The sequence below is a fragment of the Caretta caretta genome, chromosome 26, assembly GCF_965140235.1.
Source record: "Caretta caretta isolate rCarCar2 chromosome 26, rCarCar1.hap1, whole genome shotgun sequence".
NCBI classification, from domain to species: domain Eukaryota; kingdom Metazoa; phylum Chordata; order Testudines; family Cheloniidae; genus Caretta; species Caretta caretta.
In genome coordinates, this window is record NC_134231.1 from 1,333,712 (window position 1) to 1,356,141 (window position 22,430).

The following is a 22,430-nucleotide window of genomic DNA, read 5'->3' on the forward strand; positions in this document are numbered from 1 at the left end:
GGGGTGTTGCTCGCTCATATCTATAGGTCTCGAGATTTGCCACCCCCCAGCTATTGCTCTCGATTTTACATGGAGGGTGCTCTCAGGTACCGGTCCCTACTAGACTTCTCCTCCCTAGAAAGCAGCTGATGCTCATCTGTTTACAAGGAGGAACTAAAAACAATCCACCATTAAAGGAGAGAACAACCGATGGAAATGACTCTCCTCTTAAACCAAGATCTTAGAGTTTGTCACGATCTAACTGTCTTACTCCAAACTTACGGTTGCGTAACTAGGTAAGACGGACTGAATGTCTACTACACAGTAGTTACGCATCGTACAGCAGATTTGCACCGCTACATAAAATCCAGGGGGGTGAATGATCTACTTATCAATACAAGGGTATAAAGGGGAGATACCAGAAACTCCAAAGCCATTTAGGAACGGGCACCGCTGCCTGCAGAAGACAGACACGTGTGACATTTGGAATCGGAGGGTAGGGAAAAACACCTCCGACAAGCAATTTTATTTTGAATGACTACAGGAGCTCTGACTGGAAAACAAAAACACACTTGTGCTTAGTCTCAGGCTACAGAACTATTTTCAACTATGCTTAATTTTACGTTACAAATTCAGCCTTCATCCAGCTTTTTTCCCCCCCCGTCGTCATAACCCTCCAAGCTCTCCACCTGTCTGGCTTACATTGGTCGTCAAGGCAGCGAGGATGCTTGTAAAAGGCTGCTAATAAATCCAGTTTAAAATCATTTAATAAAGTCTGAATAAAAACTCTCATCTTCCCTTATACAAAGGATGTTGGAAGAAAGATTGAGTAAGACACTCAAGACCACATCACGTGTCTCCTAAAATTGGCCTCCTTTACACACACACACACACACAGATAAACGGAGCCATAGATTTATACCTTTTTTGGGGTGCTTTAACCAAACTCATTCTTTTCCCCACTCATAACTAAGTTTTCAATACAGTGGTGCTCATAACTCCAAGCTTCTGGAGTGACAAACTGACCGGTCAACGACACACCTCACTGGGAGCCAGAGATACGCGATCGGGCAGCAGCAGAGACACCCCATCGCAAAAAAAATTCCTTTTAAAAAGTAGTCAGTTTTACCCAGTGCTATAAAGGGAAAGCAGCATTTTTCGTCAGCAGAGTAGAGTTGCAAAGGTGTACAAGTGAACATTGACACATTTGAAACAACCGCTGTAACGTTTTGACCACAGTTCCGATAACCTCCATTCCCAAGATGTTCGTAACTCTGGTGATAACAGAGAAGTACAGTAGAACCTCAATTTCCTGGCTGTTAAAAGCCTAGTATGAGGGAGGACAAAAGAGGGGCCTGAACTCACACTGCTTCAGGGAGACCCGCTACCAACTATGAGAGCCCTTCCGGCTCCTGATCCTTTTTGACTTTGAACATTAAGCTAAGAGAAACTGCATCTCGGAGTTACCGTTCGGACCTCAGAGCGCTGTAAGCTTTTTAAAAATTCCAGACCGTGGCCAGCCATTTGAATATTCGGTCCCCCGAAGAGGAAAGGCTACACTATTGATGTATTCCTACCACTGTTCTTGTTACGGGATACGAAAGCCGCGATCTCACCACGCACGCAAGCTTAACTTCCATACATTTAAGAACAAATTCACACCTCCTTACCAAAAACGTTCATTCGCTCATGACCCCACACTGTTTCACAGATGCAATTCACTGCTTGCCACTACAATTCTCTCCTCATATGACCCTAATTATAATTAAATATTTATTCACTCTTTAAAGTAAGTAGCTCTTCAGCCTTCCAGTAGAGCCAACCTATTGACATGTAAAATCTACTTGAGTTTACGGAGAGCAGATGTGCATACCAGAAATGTAACGCTGCAGTTGCCAAATTGGTCCCTTCGAGCACTTGCTTCTCTGAAGCAAACCAGGGGAACTTGGTTTGTGCCTGGCGGGAGCAAAGCGAAAGCGTAAGTGACGGGAGAGACAAACGGGCACGTTATTCAGAACGCCGATTAATCCAGTCATTTCCGGCAACTGCGAGGAATCGTCCGAGCCTAGAGCCGTCCGGTGCTATTTCGATATGGACGTGCCTGTTGTTGCCGTACAGGTTAATTGACACCGATATAAGCCACAAGGAGCTTGGGTAAACTGCAGAAAAGCTTAGCCGCCTCCCGTTTCCCGGGCGCTGGTCCCGTCAGAAATCTGTGCTCAATGTCTATTCTGTTTTCAGAATGCACGCTGACTTCCCCAAAAAAGACTCACCACCCTGCTCTTGGCTACTTCTGGTCATTAAAGACCCCTTGGTGTTTTTGTAAGAGTAGGGGTGTCACCTCTAAGGAAGTAAAAAAAACCTATGTGACATTTGCCTACTGTACCAATGCCGATTCTGGTGGGACCCAACGGAGAATGCCGATTCGGGACAAACTGCTTAAAGCAGAGCTGTTCCAGCCAAAGGCTGGGGTTCCTTTGCACACGAAGGCAAACCGAACCGGCCTAACAGAGAAGGCCTCGGTTTTACCCCACTGGCTAACCGTAAGTCACACAAGCGATTCCCTTAAACGCTCCAGTTTCCCAGTATCGCCACCAGTGCCGCTCATTATGGGGATGAATGGTTATGAAAACCAATACCCCGGTCAAAGGGGAAGGAAATAAAAAGTTCTCCCGCTCCCAAAGGGCCAAGCCCCAGACCCAGGTTGATATACTAATCACGCCGTTCCCAATCCTTTAGAATCGGAAGGTTTTTTCATGAAAAGGAAAAAGATATAGATGAGAGCTAGAATCGGTTAAATGGAATCAATGACATGTAGTAATGGCAAAGTTCTTGGTTCAGGCTTGTAGCAGCAATGGAATTAACTGCAGGTTCAAATCAAGTCTCCGGAGTACATCCGCAGCCGGGATGGGTCATTCGGTCCTTTGTTCAGAGCTTCAGTTTGTAGCAAGGTTCCCCCAGAGGCAAGAAGCAGGACTGGGATAAAGAAAGCAGAGGCCACATGGCAAGAGACTATAAAAGGCCGATGCATCTCCCCCATATTGTCTTCAAAGACTTGCTATCCAGCGCAAGGCATTGAAAACCCTGATAATTCGGTCCATAGGCGGGTCTCTGCATACCTTGCCAAGTCACAAGGGTCAACTGTATAGCCCACGGTCCTTAATGGACATTCATTGGGCCTTAATTTGGCATCAGCACCGCGTAGCCTGCTCGATGGCCCATTGTCTGGGGTGTCACCCAGAAGCATAGCACAAGTCTGAAATACAGACAGTACGGAGCCAACACTTATAACTTTATGCTGTGCACGTGTATCATTTTTGTATTTAATCATAACCAGCAAACCATAACCTTCTCTTAGACACCTTACTTGACCCCTTTTATACGAGATTCGGCACCACTACAGGATCTCGGTCGCACCGACAATGATCTATACGGTCCCAGTTCACATCAATAACGTCACACCTACATTCCCCCTGCAGCTTCCATAGGACGCAAAATTATTCTTATTTCCCCATCCCACATGTTCTGCTGCACGTCATTACACGCCTGCACATCAGCAGTGGATGTGCAAATCCCTACCTAAGAGAACACATCAGTAAGCACCGAGGGCTTTGGGATCCTTCGCAATGACGAATAGTACATATAATGGAAACAGCTGCTATATACGATGATAGGCAACTATAAGACACAGTAGCAATAACAGAAATGATACCATAATCAGCAGTGTGTTAGTGGTACAGTACCTACAGGACGGACAGCATCTGGCAAAACCTGTTGTTATTGTTGCCATAATTGGTCCAACACCCACCGTGAGCCTCGCCTTCGCAAAAGAGCCGCGCGGTATCCGTTCATCACAGGAGATGGAACTCCAGGCCAAAGCCAGGGCCATTACTATAGTTACATCTGTGTACGATGAAACATCTTCTTGGCACCACACTGAAAAGCTATTGCAATATTCTGGAATATCACATTCATCAAGACTTGCTTGGCATACTTTCCCTTGTAGAAGTCATACCAGATAGAAAATTCTTGTTCCTAGAGGAAGGGGTCAATTTCCTGGTTGCTGTAGTTTAACATCCTAACAAGGGTTGCCTTTGGGGACCCCTGCTGTAACGTGGGCCTTACACGGGTGGCTTGTTCCCCAGTGCCATCGTTCAGGATTTGCTGCTTCAGGCCATCTGAGGCTGAGCTTTAAAGGCATCCGATGCGCTAGAGCCAGTGACAAGTGGAGGATAAAGGAGTCTTTGCCTTTTGATAGTTAGGTACAGACAAAACTATGAGCACATTCTGCATGTGTTTGAAAATAAATGGCTAAAGTGTAAACATGCAATAGCGTGAACCAGAGACTTTAAAGACAATAGAAAAGTCTGTTTCATTCTCCTGAGGAGCGCGCTCCCATTTCTATTCTGGAATTACCTGAAGTAAGTTAGAAAAAAGGCAGGCTCTGCAATTAATAGCGATGGGAATCGGTTTCAGTTTGACTATTTAGCATTATTTGGCTTTTGTGTGTATAAACATTTTATATATAAACATATACAACAGTGAAAGTTTACATAATATTTTGTGATTTTTTTTTAACCAAACATTCTATTTAATGAAACAACAAATACAATATGCTTTTCGGTCTAAGCAACACCTGGCTTCAATTTACAATTGGGTTGCCAAGAAGGACCCCTTTGGCAGTCCTACAAGCACGCAATATGATGCCACCTCATCGGTGGTCTCCTGTTGGCCTAGCCTGGAATAAAGCTCTCCTTACAACTTTTTAGTCCATTCACAAAGTAGAGAAAGCCAGAGGTTATTTATTACTTGTCAATTTCCCAACATGACCAATGCTGTAAGACAGAGCACTGGCTTTTTAACAATTAAAAAAAAAATACATTAGTTCTTTGGAGGGGATTTTCAGGAAACTGACTTCACCCTCCTTACAGGGGTATTCGGTTTTAAGTGGGCAAAATTTTAAGAACCCAACACCGCATTTATGGCATTTCCTTTGGTCATACTGCAGGTCTTCAGTCCCGTGATGCCACTCGTGCTCACAAATATGCTTACAGCATGGTAGTGAGAGCAGCAGCATTCAGAACCGATGCACATTGCCGTGCAAAAGACCATGCTCTGCAGATGTTCAGGCAGTGAGCTAACTCAATGTAAACTGTTACTATGGAGACACGCTTGTCTCCAGGGGTAGGGCCGAAATGGCCTTCCGTCGCTGTAAGTTTGATCGGCGCCCCGGCTCTTTATTGTGCCGAACGTTAAACCTACGCATCTGAGATTTCACATCTTCTGCCAGGCTAAAAACTGGGTAAATTTTCAAAGTTCTTACACTCACCCATGCTCCCTTGACATCTGAGAAAAAAAGCGCACACCCCTTCCCTTGCATTCAAACAAGGCACTGATGGTACATTAGCATTTTCTCACTGGAACAGCTATTCACGCCAAGGAAATTAAATCAGAAATACATTCAGTACATTTTATGACAAACCTTGTAACGTAAAAACGAAGTGTTCTTAGTCTAAGGTGCCACAACTATTTTCCACTCCATGCATCTGATGAAGTGGGTTATAGCCCACAAAAGCTTATGCCCAACTAAAATACAGTAGGCAGGTATAAATATACGGCACATAAAAAGATGGGAGTTGCCTTACTGAGTGTGGGGTCAGCGCTAACAAGGCCAATTCAATCAGCGTGGATGTGGCCCATTTCCAACAGCTGAAAGAAGGGGTCAATATCAGAGGGAAAACACGGTTACTCACCTTTGTAACTAACTGTTCAAGACATGTTGCTCGTGTCCACTCCAACTAGGCAGGCACGCGCATGGCCGTCAGAAAGTTTTTCCCCCCCTGCGGCATCCATCGGGTTGGCTGTAGAGCCCCCTGGAGTGGCGCCTAGATAATGCTCTATATATGAGCCTGCCGACCTAGCGCCCCCTCAGTTCCTTCTTGCCAGCTACTCTGACAGGGGGAAGGGGGGGTACATTTGCAATGCAACAAATCCCAAAGAACAAACAGTTACGAAGCTGAGTAACCGTTTTTTCTTTGAGTGCTTGCTCATATCGATTCCAATCAGGCGATTCTGATGAGGTGACTCCCAAGCCTTACCTAGGCAGTGGGGTCACAGTGAAAGAATGTTGACTGCAGAACCGTTCTACTGAAAGCCGCGTCGTCTCTCCTGTGCTGGACGATGGTGTAGCGCGAAGCAAAGCTACACACCGAGGACCAAGTCGCTGCCCTGCAGATTTCTTGGATCGGTACCTGGGCCAGGAACGCCGCCGCCGAGGCCAGGCCCTTCGTGGAGTGTGCGGTGAGAGCTGAGGTCACGACGCAGGCCAGCTCATAGCAAGCACGGATGCTGGACGTGATCCAGGAACAAATCTTTTGAGAGGAGACAGGGAGGCCTTTCATCTGGTCCACCACTGCAATGAAGAGCTGGGTGATTTCCTGAACAGCTTAGGGCAAGTGCCCTGTGGACATAGAGGGAATCTGGCCACTGCTCTCCGGGACCAGCATGAGGTTTAGGGTAAAAAACAGGCAGGAAAATACCCTGGCTGGTGTGAAAGGCCAAGCTCGGAGACAAGTCTCGCCAACATAATGGCGACCGGGAAAGCAGTCTTCCAGGAAAGATACAGGAAGGAGCACGTGGCCAGTGGTTCAAACAGGGGCCCCATGAGCTTTGAAAGTGCAAGGTTAAGGTCCCATGCAGGGACAGGTTGCCAGATCAGAGGCTAGAGACGGTCCAAGCCCTGGAGAAAGCGACCGACCATCGGGTTGGCGAAGACAGAGCAGCCAGATGAGCCCGGGTGGAAGGCAGAGATGGCAGCGAGGTGAACCTCCATGGAGGACATCACCAGGCCTTGCTGTTTCAGGTGCAGGAGGTACTCCAAAATGAGGCGCACCAGCACCCTATGCCGTCCCTATGCTGGCGAGGCCACACTGGAGCTACCGGAGTCACCCTTGCCCCATCCCTGCAGATCTTGAGCACAAGCTCGTGCACGAGGGGGAACGGAGGAAAGGTGTAAAGCAGGTAGCCTGTCCAGAGAAGCAGGAACACGTCTGTGAGGGAAGCCAGGCTGCAACCTTGGAAGGAGCAGAATGCTGGGCACTTCTCACTGCTGCGGGTGGCAAACAAGTCAATCTGGGGAAACCCCCACCTGTGGAAGATGAGGTGGATGACATCTGGCCAGAGGGACCACTCCTGTGACTGGAAGGACCTACTGAGGCAGTCCACCAGCATATTCTGGATCCCGGGAAGAAAGGATGCTACCAGGTGAATGGAGCGGGCTATGCCGAACGGCTTCTTGGCACGGGGAGGAATGGGCCCCGCCACTGCTTGTTGATGTAGAACATGGCCATGGTGTTGTGTGGCAGTTCTCACGGACAAACTACACAGGTGCGCCTGGAAGTCTTAACAAGCAAGACACTGCCATCGGCTCTCTCATGTCGATATGGAGGGAGAGCTCAAATGGAGACCACAGCCCCCGACTCCAAAAGGTTTCTCAGATGAGTGCCCTACCCAGAGCTGATGCATCCATGACCAGGGACAAGGATGCTGAGGGCTGTGAAAGGGGACTCCCTCGCACACCACCCAGGGATCGAGTCACAAGCCGAGGGAGGCGAGGACCCGCTCCGGGATGGTGACCGCTGAATTCAGGCTGTTACAAGCATGGCTCGCCTCAGTCTACCGCCCGGGGTGCAAGGGCCGAAGCCGGAGCCGGGTGCGGTGGGTCACGTATGTACATGAAGCCACGTGGCCGAGGAGACTCTGGCAACCTCTTGCTCTCAAGGTCGGAAAGCTCTGAAGGCCCTGAATGAGGCCCGCGATACCTTGGAAATGAGAGTCCGGAAGAATGGCCCGCACCTGAACGGAGTCCAGGACCACCCTGATGATCTCTATCCTCTAGGTTGGTTCCAGGGTCGACTTTGATACGTTAAGGAAGAGATCCAGCCAAAGGAATGTATCCCTGACCAGGCAGAGGGGGCCCCAAAGCAGCCAGTCTTCCACGTAAGGATATACTTGCACCTGCCGTCAACAGAGGAAGGCGGCCACGACCGACATACGCTTGCTGAACACCCGGGCGGCCGTGGAAAGGCCAAAGGGAAGGGCTGTGAACCGGTAATGTTTGTGGTTGACCACAAAGCACGGGAAGCACCCGTGTGCCGGATTAATCGCTATGTAGACTCAACACTCAGGACTTTAAGGTCAGAAGGGACCATTATGATCCAGTCTGACCTCCTGCACAAGGTGGGCCACAGAATCTCACCCACCCATTCTTGTAACAAAGCCCTGACCTATGTCTGAGCTACTGAAGTCCTCAACTCATAGTTTAAAGACTTAAAAATGCAGAGAATCCTCCAGCAAGTGACCCGTGCCCCACGCTGCAGGGGAAGGCGAAAAACCACCAGGGACTCTGCCAATCTGCCCTGGAGGAAAATTCCTTCCCGACCCCAAACATGGCGATCAGCTAAACCCTGAGCATGTGGGCAAGACTCATCAGCCAGACACCCAGGAAAGAATTCTCTGTAGTAATTCAGATCCCACCCTATCTAGTGTCCCATCACAGGCCATTGGGCATATTTACTGCTAACAGTCAACGATCAATTAATTGCCAAAATTAGGCGATCGAGCTTAGTCTTGAAGCCAGATATGTCGTTTGGCCTCCACTGCTCCCTTTGGAAGGCTATTCCAGAGCTTTACTCCTCTGATGGTTAGAAACCTTCATCTAATTTCACGTCTAAACTTCCCGATGGCCAGCTTATAGCCATTCGTTCTTGTGTCCGCATTGGTACCGAGCTTAAATAATTTATCCCTCTGATATATTTACAGGGAGCAATCATATCTCCCTCAGCCTTCTTTTGGTTAAGCTAAACAAGCCGAGCTCTTTGAGTCTCCTTTCGGAAGACAGGTTTTCCATTCCCTGGATCATCCTAGTAGCCCTTCTCTGTACCTGTTCCAGTTTGAATTCATCCTTCTTAAACATGGGAGACCAGAACTGCACATGCATCCTTCATGTCGAGGGCGACATACCATTCTCCCAGATCCAGGGAAGGTATGATCGTGCTCAGAGAGACCCTGGAAAACTTCAACTTGACCATGAACTGGTGGAGTCCTCACAGGTCTAGAATGGGTCTGAGGCCCCCCCCACCCCTTTGCCTTGGGGAGAAGAAAGGAAGCATCAGGAATAGAATCCCTTGCTCCTTAGGAATCTCCTCCACTGCCGCTATGTCATAGAGCGATTGCACATCCTGGATAAGGAGTTGCTCATGACAAGGACAGGGGGTAGGAGGGAAGGGAGGAGCAGAACTGGAGAGAATATCCCACTTCTACCGTGCGGAGCTCCCAGCGGTCCGACGTTATTTGTGACCGAGAATGGAAGAAGTGGGACAAACGATTCATGAAGCACAGGGAAGGATCTGGCATCGCGGCAGGTACACCGTCCTCGAGCCTCCCTTCAAAAACCTTGTTTGGAGCCCGACAATGGCTCGGTCGGGCCCTGTCCCTGCCCTGACGGATGGTTTGAAGGCTTGCGCCTGTTATTTCTGCCCTTTCAGTGGTAGGGGTCTTGTCTAGGGCAGGGCTGATGCTACGGCTGAGGCTTGAAATGCTTGTGCTGGGCAGCTGGCGTGTGCATCCCCATTGACTTCGAAATTGCCCTAGAGTGTGTTTCGGGCTGTGCAGCTTTGAGTCGGTCTGGTCTGAGAACAGTCCTGCAAGGACTGTTGTACTTCTGGAAGTAACCTGGACTCTTGGAGCCAGGAAATTCTTCTCATTACCACCGAGGAAAGGGACGGGCAGCTGAATTAGCTGAATCAAGGGAGGCCTGTAGGGAAGTCCTTGCTACTGCCTTCCCCTCCTCGACTATGGCGGAAAATTCCACCCTTCATTCCGCTGGAAGGAACTCCTTATACTTCGACATGGAAGTTCAAGAATTTCCGTTGTACCTGCTGAGGTTAGCCTGCTGGTTGGCTATCCTCAGCTGGAGGTCCCCTGCGCGATAGATCTTTCTGCTAAAGAGGTCCATGGTTTTTAGTCTCCGTAGACTTGGGCGCCGGTGCCTGTCGGCCCTGATGCTCCTTTTTGTTTACTGCCGAGACAACCGGGAAGCAAGGGTGCGGGTGTGAGAAGAGGTACTTGTAGCCCTTGGAAGGGACAAACTACTTCCTCTCTATGCCCCTAGTGGTGGGCGGAATGGAGGCTGGACTTTGCCACAGGGTGTTTAGTGTTTTATGGTCTTTATTACCAGTAGCGGCACCCAGGAGGGACCTTTGGGGCAAGAAGGTCTACCGTAGGGTCCTCTGCCTCGACTGCTTCCTCTTCCTACAGGCCAGTGTTGCGGGCAATGTGACAGAGCAGGTCTTGGTGTGCCCTGCGCTCAATAGGCGGGGGCCCTGAGGCTGACGCCCCTGCTACCGCCTCATTGGGCGAGGAAGATGAGGTGGCAAGTGGTGGTACAGGGCCTCCCGGCCCTCGAGCTGCCTGGGTTGCTCCTGGACTGTACCAGGCTCTGGCCACTGGTTCAGCAGGGACGACTGTCCCATGCATTAGCAGCAGGTCCCGAGCTGGTTTTGGCCCTGCCTCTGCACTCTGAGGGGGTGGCCTGGAGAGGGCAGCTTCAGCTCCCTGAGGGGCAGGCCTCTAGAGGACTGGGAAGGGCGGCGTCCTGAGATCACAGACCTAGAGCCCCTAGAAGGGGTACCTTGGGCCTGATGGTAAGCTTAGGGGGTCTAAAAACAGCCACAGTAGTAACCCCCTGCACAATGGCTTCCAGACTACCCATGAGTTCCTTTGGCATCTGCCCAACCTGTGTCAACGGCACCGACTCTTGCCGTCTGGGAGCCTGGCCTTCCTTGGGTGCAGCAAACCAACCCCTGGCTGTTCCACAGCTCTGAGGAGAGTGCCCTCTGTCTTTTTATGGTGCTTGTGGGGCACCGGGGAAGTAGAGTGGTGCCAGGCTGCTGCTCCTTGTTGCGGTGGCAGGGATCACCGATGCAGTGAGTCTCACACTAGAGTCCTTCCTCGGCCCAGAGTTGCGAACCAATGTCAGAGTGCTCCACCTGATCCTTGGTAGATCCTTGACAAAGTGGGGATTCCATGAGCAGGCTGCAGCCGCTTCACACGGAAATCCTGCTTTTTTAAAAGCCCTGCAGATTTTTCAGCTCTGGGTCTGATGCACCTCCCCTAGACCCCTCAGGCAAGAGGCATGGAGGTCAGTATTTGGTATGGGCTTGTTACATGCTTTGCAAGACTTACCCCTTCTCGGGCGCTGGGACATGCCACGAGCCCAAGGTTTTGAGGGGGATAGGGAAATATCCCACGCACAAACAAACACCTAGACTAACTATACTAACTACAAAACAAGAACTAGGTAATTACGGTAAGGCAACACTTGCGAAGCAAGCAAGTCACGGTTCCGACAGCCATCAAGAAGGAACTGAAGGGGGAGGTCAGGTCGGCAGGGTCATATCTTGAGCACCACAGAGGCGCCAGTCCAGGGGACTTCCTCGCCAACCCGATGGAAGCTGCTAATGGAAAACCTTTCTGACAACAGTGCACGCAGCACACGCCTGATTGGAATCGACGTAACCAAGCACTAATATCTAGTATATATTCAGGGGTGACACCATTTTTCTAAGATTAAACAGTTTCATACTAAGGGTACCATTTCTAAACACTTTTTTGGAGAGACAAGGTGGATAAGGCAAGATCTTTTAGTGGACCAACTTCTGTTGGAAAGAGAAGCTTTCGAGCCATACAGAGCACTGCTTCAGCTCACCAACAGCAGTTGGTTAAATGAAAGATATTACCTCACCCACCTTGTCTCTCTAATATCCTGGGACCAAGAGGGCTACAACTACATACCATAAGGTGTTTATGCAAAGTGGCATGTATCCAGAGATTAAACTGTCTACAGCATCACTGAAATTCAGCACTGCTCCCACATTCTCCTGTATGAGAACACCCATATGCCATGTGAGTCAGCAAAGTAGCACTTTTACTGGCAGCAGCAGCAGCAACATAAAACTAAATAGAGCTTCATGGTACAAAGCCACTCTTGCACACAGCCCCTGAATTCTGAGCTTATGAACTGAACAGTGCCAAGTTCAGCTGGTACAAATAAGAATGTAAGATACTCTCAGTTTTTGAACCATAGCTGAAGGCCTAGTCAGACAGTCTGGACTTGCTGGCTGCCAGCAAAAGAAAAAAAAGGCGGAAACAAGAACATGATATCAACTAGCCAGGTAACAAACAAACCTATTTGTCATTCTCCTGGCTAACTTATTTTGTGATCTGTCCCATGGAGAAAGTAGTAAATGAGAGCTAGGAAACAGAGGGGGAAATTGCTGGGGTGGCAGGGAAAAGAGCAAACGGAAAGAGCTAGCTTTCTGACTTCAGTAAATGCCTCTCAGTTGAGGAGTCTGGAGCACAGAAGTTCCAGGATGCTGAAAAGGTGCCGCCTTCACAACAGTTAGGCAGGAATGCCATGAAGTAACCCCCAAACCTATGGATGAATAAACCCTGGCCGAACAAAAAAAAAAAAAAAAGTTAATCTGAATAATGAACACGAGTCTTAAAAACAGTTTAAGAATAATTATCTGCATCCAGGCAGAATGGATATAGAGCACGCTAAACTAACTTGTTCATCTTTGTTCCCAGAATATTGATCATGAGACTATAAAGCCCCAGCTCCTACAGTCAAGTGAATATATGACAATTTCAGCCTCCATTCTTAAAGATGGAACCTTCTAGCCCTCGTGGCTGTGCAAAAAGCTACAAAAATGTGTCACCAGGGCACCCTAAAAGCTCAAAAAGCAGAGGGTAACTACAAAGAACACATCATCTATTATTCTTAGAAAACCTCAGGATTTTTGGTGAGCCTGACAGGATTACTCAACATTTGGGGTTGGCAACACTATACACTAAAGAGCTCAACTAATTCAGGCTGGATTGCTTCACCATATTACCCCATATCACCTGGGTGAGCATCCAGCTTCCTCTGTTACATAAAGGAGGTGTTAAAGTGTAAGAGTCTTAACAGGTTCAATTCCATAGTTTAAACATTTAATCTGCAGAATTCCCTTGGGAATATAAATATGGTACCTAAGAGAGACCTAAAAAAAATCACACACACAACACCCACCACCTTCTTCAGTATATAAATAACTTAAAAGGTCAAATAAGATTCAGTTCCTTAAAAAACAGTAAGTCTGGAATAGCTTTTTGTCAGAGATTTGATTTAGAAAGGTTTAAGAGTAACAGCCTTGTTAGTCTATTCGCAAAAAGAAAAGGAGTACTTGTGGCACCTTAGAGACTAACCGATTTATTATAAATAAATTGGTTAGTCTCTAAGGTGCCACAAGTACTCCTTTTCTTTTTGCGATTTAGAAAGGGTGTCTTAAAAAGATTGACCAAAATGCAACAATAATTTTACACTATACTTTAGTGTACAAATGTTTAATATTCATATTAAATTTCATAATCTTTTTGGGTTAAGTATGACTGATTTAATAGTTTTAATATTACTATTAAATCTGATGACTTCTGTTAAAGTTCATTTTGTTCCTATTAACATTTAACAGCAGCAAATTTTTGACATTAGTTCCAAACGTCCTGAATTTTAGTTCTGTTTGAATTGAAAGAGAATACTAGAACTGCAAGCATTTAAAAACCTCCTCCTTCTAAGAAGTACTTTGTTTTGTATAGTCGTATTTTTTTTTAAATACGACTATACAAAACAAAGGCCTTCACTTAAAGTAATAATGCCAGAGATCTAAAAATTGGTTCTATATACCTCGTGATGCAAATAAGAAAAAACACCCAAAATATTTCACTTGCATAGTATAAAGCATAAATCATAGCAATGTATAGTATCTGTGTGTCCACAGAGGATATATATCAGACATTTGTTACAGACAAAACACAAAACAGGAAAAGGGGTAAAGGCTTGAACTAACCCTTACATTCGCAAGCAGTTGTTGCAGACTCCCTGGACTCCGATGATCAAAAGTGAGGCAGAACCCAGGAGTTGTCGCTGCAGAGCCCAGGGTGAGCTTGAAACTCACTCCAGAGGGCCAGGACTGTGCCTGGAGTGTCAAAGGGGCCAATAGAAAAGGAGTACTTGTGGCACCTTAGAGACTAACCAATTTATTTGAGCATGAGCTTTCGTGAGCTACAGCTCACTTCTCAAATAAATTGGTTAGTCTCTAAGGTGCCACAAGTACTCCTTTTCTTTTTGCGAATACAGACTAACACGGCTGTTCCTCTGAAACCTGTCAAAGGGGCCAATGTGACTCGCACCCTAACTGTGGAGGAGATCCCTCTGCTGAGCCTAAAGGGCCATAATCCCACAAGGACACAACCCTGATTCCAGGAAGGTCCCAAAGACCCACGTGATTAAGACCTGAATTCCCCCCATAAGCGAGAGAGACGTGACCTGAGCCCCAATTACAGAATGGTCACTCTGGCCAGCCTGCAAGAGCAGCATAATGACTAGAGACCAAAACCCTAAATTAGGGGGAGCTCTCAGGGGACCAAGACAGCCCCCTAATCCCACATAAACAAGAAAGAAGTCAGGGAGGTCACACCGAGCAGCCTGTCAAGGGTTCATAAGCCCAAGAGAAAAAGAGGGGAACCATCTGAACTGTGGTTACAGGGTGGACTTGCTGCTCTAGCTGCCACCAGCTCCCGATCCCCCACTCATGTGACCTGCACCCTTCTTACAGGACAGCCACTCTGACTCAGAAACCAAAAAGGAGAAGAGTCACGAGAAAGCAAGAAGGAGACACCTCTGAACTGCAGTTGCAGGCAGGTCTTGCTGCTCTAGGGAAATCGCTAAACAAGGTGGCTAAGGTACCAAAGGGAAAAAGACCTGAAGCCAAATTACAGGGAGTTCATATCCCCAAGGTATTAAAAAGCTCTAATCTCCCTTTCCACCGAGAACCATGGATGTGACCAGGGTTTGTCTTTACAGGGTGGCCACGCTCACCGGCTGGCTTAATGGAGCATAAATATCAAGAGACCTCAACCTTGGTTACAGGGAGGTCCCTCAGACCTAAGGTTCTTGAAGTCCATCATTCCCCCAGAAGGGAGAGGGGGATGAGGCAGGGAGATCACATGGTCTAGAGGAACTTAAGCAAGGGGCCCAAATGCCTTTTCAGCCTTAAGGCACGAGACCAAAACCATCAATTGTGCAACTATACGGGTAAATGAGGGGCATAAAAAAAAAAACAGTTCTTTTTCTAGTTCTGGGAAGAGCTCATTCAAACCAACCAACCAAACCAAAATAAAAAAAAAACAAAGAAGCTGCAGCAATTTACAAATAAATAATAACTAAAGACCTTCCACACCCACGCACATCACGTTCGCTCTCCAGCACAGACATACCAGAGCACTTCCCAAAGCAGAAAAAGAGCAAACTGGGAAAGGCTATGGGCCCAGCATATTAAAAAGGCAACGAAAGGTCACCCTGCTCATGCCACAGGTGAGAGGAATGAGACCAGAACCCTACTTACAGGGCGCTCAGGCTGACTATCCAGACAGCACGGTTTCCCCACTCACAGCTCACAAGGGGAGAGACAAGAACCCTAGATACAGGGTGGGCCATGCTGACTAGCCAGCCAGCAGGGTTTAGCACCTGGAGCTCACATGCTGAGAGACAAGAACCCTACTTACAGGGCGGTCACTCGGTCTCAAGGTACTTAAGGGCTCAATATCCTCGGTGAATGAAAATCCGGACCTGAACTCTTGTGAAGCGAGCGGTCTTCCTGACTGCCTTGCTGGAACACCACAGTGCCGAGAAAGCCAAAAGGGAAAAGACCAAAACCCAAAGTTACAGGCAGGTCACTGCATCCAGCCTAGTAAGTGAGCCCTAAACCCCACCAGCCACAGGGACGTGAGCCGGACCCCGATTACAGAGAGGTCACCGAGTAGCATGCCAACGGTTCTTAAACCCACCATAGCAAAAGGGGAGACCTGAACTCTACTTACAGGGAGGCTACATTACCCATGGGGATTAAAGAGCTCAACCTCCTCACTGAGTAACAGGGGTGTCACCTGCACCCTTCTTACAGGGTGGTCACTCTCTCCAGCCGGCTAACGGAGCCGAGGGGGAAGAGACCTGCTCCCTAGTTATAGGGAGGTCTCACTGCTCACGGTACTACTGGGTTCAGGCTGGCGCTCTCCCCTCCCCCACCAACCCCACAAAGAAGAGGGACTTCCACCCTAGTTACAGGACGGTCGTTGTGCCCGGTGTGTATTTTCTCCTCCTCTTCCATCTTCTGGATCATCTTTTCTTTCCTCCTTCCCATTTTCTTCCTCACGTGCTGGAAACGGAGAGAGGGAGTGTGCAAGACAGGTTACGACAGGATTAAGAGAGTCTGTAGATCTTCAAATATAAACAGTGTGCATTAAAGTTGCTACCTTGTCTTCTTGCCTCCAGAGGCAGCCTTCGACCTATAGCTGGCAGGGAATTCTGAGCTGTCTCCATCATGTGCTTTGATGGCACACTCGACGCCCAGGCCTCCAACTCTCCCAAAGTGCCAAAGACTCAACTGATGCCCTACTGTGGAGCCAGCAGCTTCCTCACTATGAAATAAATCAGCAGCATGTTATGCTGGGGGGTTGTTAGTGAGAAATGCACTTTAAACAGCAAGAGTCACAGACACAAGGTGCTGTGTACTAACTGGTTTAACAAACAAAACAAAAAGAACAAACAAACAAACCAGGTAAAGGGTTGAACGGAACCTTGAACTCGCCAGCAGTTGTTGCAGACTCTCTGGACTCAGACGATCAAAAGAGGCAGAACCCAGGAGGCGTCGCTGTAGAACCCAGGATGAGCTGGACACAGTCCTGGCCCTCTGGAGTGCATATCAGCAGCAGCAAAGGGGCTGATGTGACTTGCACCCTAACTATAGAGGAGGTCCCTCTGCTTAGCCTAAAGGGCCATAATCCCACAAGAGCAAACAACCCCAATTACAGAGAAGTCCCACAAAATTAAGACCCGAATCCTGCCCCCCCGCCCCCCATGAGCGGGATGGACATAACCTGAGCCCCAATTACAGAATGGTCACTCTAGTCATTATGCTGCTCTTGCAGGCTGTCCAGAGACCAAAACCCTAAGTTACAAGGAGCTCTCAGGGGACCAAGACAGCCTCCTAATCCCACATAAACGAGAAAGAAGTCAGGGAGGTCACACCGAGCAGCCTGTCAAGGGTTCACAAGCCCAAGAGAAAAAGAGGAAAACGATCTGAACCGTGGTTACAGGGTGGTCTCACTGCTCTAGCTAGCGCCAGCTCCCGATGCCCACTCATGTGACCTGCACCCTTCTTCCAGGACAGTCACTCTGACTCAGAAGCTAAAAAGAAGAAGCACGAGAAAGCAAGAAGGAGACACCCCTCAACTGCAGTTGCAGGCAGGTCTCGCTGCTCTTGGTCCCCAAAGGGTTCACTAACCCCCTGCAAGCAAGGGATGGGACCTGCCACTTAATTACAGGGAGGCCACTCAAGGCCAAGGTACTAAAAAGAGCCGAGAGGACCAGGGACAAGACTGGTACCCTCGAGAATGGGGGGGGGGGGAGGGGAGGAGAGAAGAGAAGAGAAGAGAGCGGGGAAATCTTAAAACAAGGTGGCTAACGTACCAAAGGGGAGAAAAAAAAAAAGAGAGACCTGAAGCCAAATTACAGGCAGGTCATATCCCCAAAGGTATTAGAAATCTCTAATCTCCCCTTCCACCAAGGCACAGGGATGTGACCAGGGCTCATCTTTACACGGTGGCCACTCTCACCGGCTGGCTTAATGGACAATACCAAGAGACCTCAACCTTGGTTACCGGGAGGTCCCTCAGACCTAAGGTTCTTGGAAGTCCGACATTCCCCCAGAAGGGAGAGGGAAGTGATGCACAGAGGATCTTAGCAAGGGGCCCAAACGCTTTTTCAGCGTTAAGGCACGAGACCCAAACAGTCAATCGTGCCACTATACGGGTAAATGGGGGGCATAAAAAAACCAAACAAACAGCATTTTCTAGTTCTGGGAAGAGCTCATTCAAACCAAACCAAAAGACAAAAGCTGCAGCAATTTACAAAATAAAATAACCAAAGACCTTTCACCCCATGCACACCACATTCGCTCTCCAGCACAGACATACCAGATGACACAGCACTTCCCAAAGCAGAAAAAGAGCAAACTGGGAAAGGCTAAGGGCCCAGCGTATTAAAAAGGCAAAAAAGGTCACCCTGCTCATGCCATAGGAGAGAGAAACGAGACCAGAACCCTACTTACTGGGCGCCCAGGCAGGCTAGCCAGACAGCACGGTTTCCCACTTACAGGGCAGTCTTGGTCTCAAGGTACTTAAGGGCTCAATATCTGTGTGAATGAAAATCAAGACCTGAACTCTCGTGAAGCGAGCGGTCTTCCTGACTGCCTTGCTGGAGCACCACAGTGCCAAGAAAGCCAAAAGGGAAAAGACCAAAACCCAAAGTTACAGGCAGGTCACTGGCGTCCAGCCTAGTAAGTGAGCCCTAAACCCCACCAACCACAGGGACGTGAGCCGGACCCCGATTACAGGGAGGTCACCGAGTAGCATGCCAACGGTTCTTAAACCCACCACAGCAAAAGGGGAGACCTGAACTCTACTTGCAGGGAGGCTACATTACCCATGGGGATTAAAGAGCTCGATGACATCCCTGAGACACAGGGATGTCATCTGCACCCTTCTTACCACTCCCCAGCCAGCTAACGGAGCCGAGGGGGAAGAGACCTGCTCCCTAGTTATAGGGAGGTCTCACTGCCCAAGGTACTACTGGGTTCAGGCTGGCGCTCTCCCCTCCCCCGAACCCCACAAAGAAGAGGGACTTCCACCCTAGTTACAGGACAGTCATTGTGCCCGGTGTGTATTTTCTCCTCCTCTTCCATCTTCTGGATCATCTTTTCTTTCCTCCTTCCCATTTTCTTCCTCACGTGCTGGAAACGGAGAGAGGGAGCGTGCAAGACAGGTTACGACAGGATTAAGACAGTCTGTAGATCTTCAAATATAAACAGTGCGCATTAAAGTTGCTACCTTGTCTTCTTGCCTCCAGAGGTAGCCTTCGACCTATAGCTGGCAGGGAATTCTGAGCTGTCCCCATCATGTGCTTTGATGGCACACTCAACGCCCAGGCCTCCAACTCTCCCAAAGTGCCAAAGACTCAACTGATGCCCTACTGTGGAGCCAGCAGCTTCCTCACTATGAAATAAATCAGCAGCATGTTATGCCTGGGGTGGGGGGGGGGGGGTTAGTGAGAAATGCACTTTAAACAGCAAGAGTCACAGACACAAGGTGCTGTGTACTGACTGGTTTAACAAAAACCAACAAACCAGGTAAAGGGTTGAACGGAACCTTGAACTCGCCAGCAGTTGTTGCAGACTCTCTGGACTCAGATGATCAAAAAGGCAGAACCCAGGAGGTGTCGCTGCAGAACCCAGGGCGAGCTTGAAACTCACTCCAGAGGGCCAGGACTGTGCCTGGAGCATGAAAGGGGCCAATGTGACTCGCACCCTAACTGTGGTGGAGATCCCTCTGCTGATCCTAAAGGGCCATAATCCCACAAGAGCAAAAAGAGAAGAAGAAGGACACAACCCTGATTACAGGGAGGTCCCAAAGACCCGCGTGATTAAGACCTGAATTCCCCCCAAAAGCGAGAGGGACATGACCTGAGCCCCAATTACAGAATGGTCACTCTGGCCAGCCTGCAAGAGCAACATAATGACTAGAGACCAAAACCCTAAGTTACAGGGAGCTCTCGGGGGACCAAGACAGCCCCCTTAATCCCACATAAACGAGAAAGAAGTCAGGGAAGAAGTCAGGGAGGTCACACCGAGCAGCCTGTCAAGGGTTCACAAGCCCAAGAGAAAAAGAGGAAAACGATCTGAACTGTGGTTACAGGGCGGTCTCGCTGCTCTGGCTGCCACTGGTTCCCGATCCCCACTCATGTGACCTGCACCCTTCTTACAGGACAGGCACTCTGACTCAAAAGCCAAAAAGGAGAAGAGTCACGAGATAGCAAGGAGACACCTCTGAACTGCAGTTGCAGGCAGGTCTTGCTGCTCTAGGTCCCCAAAGGGTTCAGCCCCGTAAGCAAGGGATGGGACCTGCCACCTAATTACAGGGCGGCCACTCAAGGCCAAGGTACTAAAAAAAGAGCTGGGAGGGTCAGGGATGAGACCCAAACCCTCGAGACAGGGTGGGGGAAGAGGGGCGGGAAAATGGCTAAACAAGGTAGCTAACGTAACAAAATGAAAAAAGAGACCTGAAGCCAAATTATAGGGAGGTCATATCCTCAAGGTATTAGAAAGCTCTAATCTCCCTTTCCACCGAGAACCATGGATGTGACCAGGGCTTGTCTTTACAGGGTGGCCACGCTCAACGGCTGGCTTAATGGAGCATAAATACCAAGAGACCTCAACCTTGGTTACAGGGAGATCCCTCAGACCTAAGGTTCTTGGAAGTCCATCATTCCCCCAGAAGGGAGAGGGGGATGATACAGGGAGATCACACGATCTAGAGGAACTTAAGAAAGGGGCCCAAACACCTTTTCAGCCTTAAGGCATGAGACCCAAACCATCAATCGTGCCACTATACAGGTAAATGGGGGGCAAAAAAAACAACAGTTCTTTTTCTAGTTCTGGGAAGAGCTCATTCAAACCAACCAAAAAAAAAAAAAAAACAAAGAAGCTGCAGCAATTTACAAATAAATAATAACTAAAGACCTTCCACACCCATGCACATCACATTCGCTCTCCAGCACAGACATACAAGATGACACAGCACTTCCCAAAACAGAAAAAGAGCAAACTGGGAAAGGCTATGGGCCCAGCATATTAAAAAGAGGCACAAAAGGTCACCCTGCTCATGCCACAGGTGAGAGGAATGAGACCAGAACCCTACTTACAGGGCGCTCAGCCGACTAGCCAGACAGCACGGTTTCCCACTTACAGCTCACACGGGGAGAGACAAGAACCCTAGATACAGGGTGGGCCATGCTGACTAGCCAGACAGCAGGGTTTAGCACCTGGAGCTCACATGCTGAGAGACAAGAACCCTACTTACAGGGCGGTCACTCGGTCTCAAGGTACTTAAGGGCTCAATATCCTCGGTGAATGAAAATCCGGACCTGAACTCTTGTGAAGCGAGCGGTCTTCCCGACTGCCTTGCCGGAGCACCCCAGTGCCGAGAAAGCCAAAAGGGGAAAGACCAAAACCCAAAGTTACAGGCAGGTCACTGGCCTCCAGCCTAGTAAGCGAGCCCTAAACCCGTGGGCCGGACCCCGATTACAGGGAGGTCACCGAGTAGCATGCCAACGGTTCTTAAACCCGCCACGGCAAAAGGGGAGACTGAACTCTACGCTGACCACGGGGATTACAGAGCTCGGCCTCCTCACTGAGGCACAGGGGCGTCACCTGCCCCCTTCCTACAGGGTGGCCACTCTCCGCGGGCGGCTAACGGAGCCGAGGGGGAAGGGACCTGCGCCCTAGGGACAGGGAGGTCCCGCTGCTCACGGTACTACGGGGGTCAGGCCGGCGCTCTCCCCCCCGCCCCAAGGAGAGGGGCGCCCGCTGCGCACAGGGGGCCGCTCGGCGCCGCAGCGGGGCGGGCGGGAGCCGCTCCCGGAGCCCGGGAAGCCGCGGCCGCGCAGGGCCCCCGGAGATTTGGGGCACCACGTTTCCCGGTGCCCTGCGCAGGGCTGCGTCCTGCCCCGGCCCCGCCGCCGGCTCCCGCCGCCCCGCCCCTGGAGCCCGCAGGCGGCCGGCCCGGCCCTCCCCGGCAAGTGCTGCCACCCGGCCCCGCCCGCGGGGGCCCTTTCCGCCCAGCTGCCCCAGCGGGGCAAGTCCCGCCGCGGCGGGGGCTCCTCGGGCGGGGCGGGCCCGTCTGCCCCGCGCTCGCGGAGACCCGACAGCGGCCGCCGCGCCGCTCCTCTGCCGCCGTCTGAGGCCGCGGGCCGGCCCCTTTCTGCAGGCTCCGCCCACCGCCCACAAGCCCCACCCAGATTCCCACCCAATCGGAGACGCCCGTTTCCCCGCTCGGGCAGGTCGCCTCCTCCTCTCATGATACCGCACCTGCTTGCCGCCCGGCCTGCGGCTTGAGTCCCCGAGCTCCGCCCCCCGACCCGAGCTCCGCCCCCCGCTCGTGCCGCCTCACCCGAGCTCCGCCCCCCGACCCGAGCTCCGCTCCCCGCTCGTGCCGCCTCACCCGAGCTCCGCCCCCCGACCCGAGCTCCGCCCCCCGCTCGTGCCGCCTCACCCGAGCTCCGCCCCCCGACCCGAGCTCCGCCCCCCGCTCGTGCCGCCCGACCCGAGCTCCGCCCCCCGACCCGAGCTCCGCCCCCCGCTCGTGCCGCCTCACCCGAGCTCCGCCCCCCGACCCGAGCTCCGCCCCCCGCTCGTGCCGCCCGACCCGAGCTCCGCCCCCCGACCCGAGCTCCGCCCCCC

General features: G+C 50.2%; 1 protein-coding gene across 2 annotated transcripts in view; it reads right to left on the bottom strand.

Moving 5' to 3' along the window:
• IDO1 (indoleamine 2,3-dioxygenase 1) overlaps positions 1–21,686 on the bottom strand; it is a 65,211-nt gene extending 43,525 nt beyond the window's left edge. Inside the window, exons 1-5 of one of the 2 annotated variants that reach the window (XM_075123467.1) lie at positions 19,320–21,686; positions 19,024–19,188; positions 16,714–18,926; positions 16,390–16,554; positions 15,643–16,292 (exon numbers count right to left, since the gene is read on the bottom strand). The gene's annotated coding sequence lies outside the window, so the exon portion shown is untranslated. Of the gene's footprint in view, positions 1–15,642; positions 16,293–16,389; positions 16,674–16,713; positions 18,927–19,023; positions 19,189–19,319 lie in introns of those variants that run through there. The other variant, XM_048829350.2, reaches the window with a different exon arrangement.
• Between the last annotated feature and the right edge of the window lie 744 nt (positions 21,687–22,430).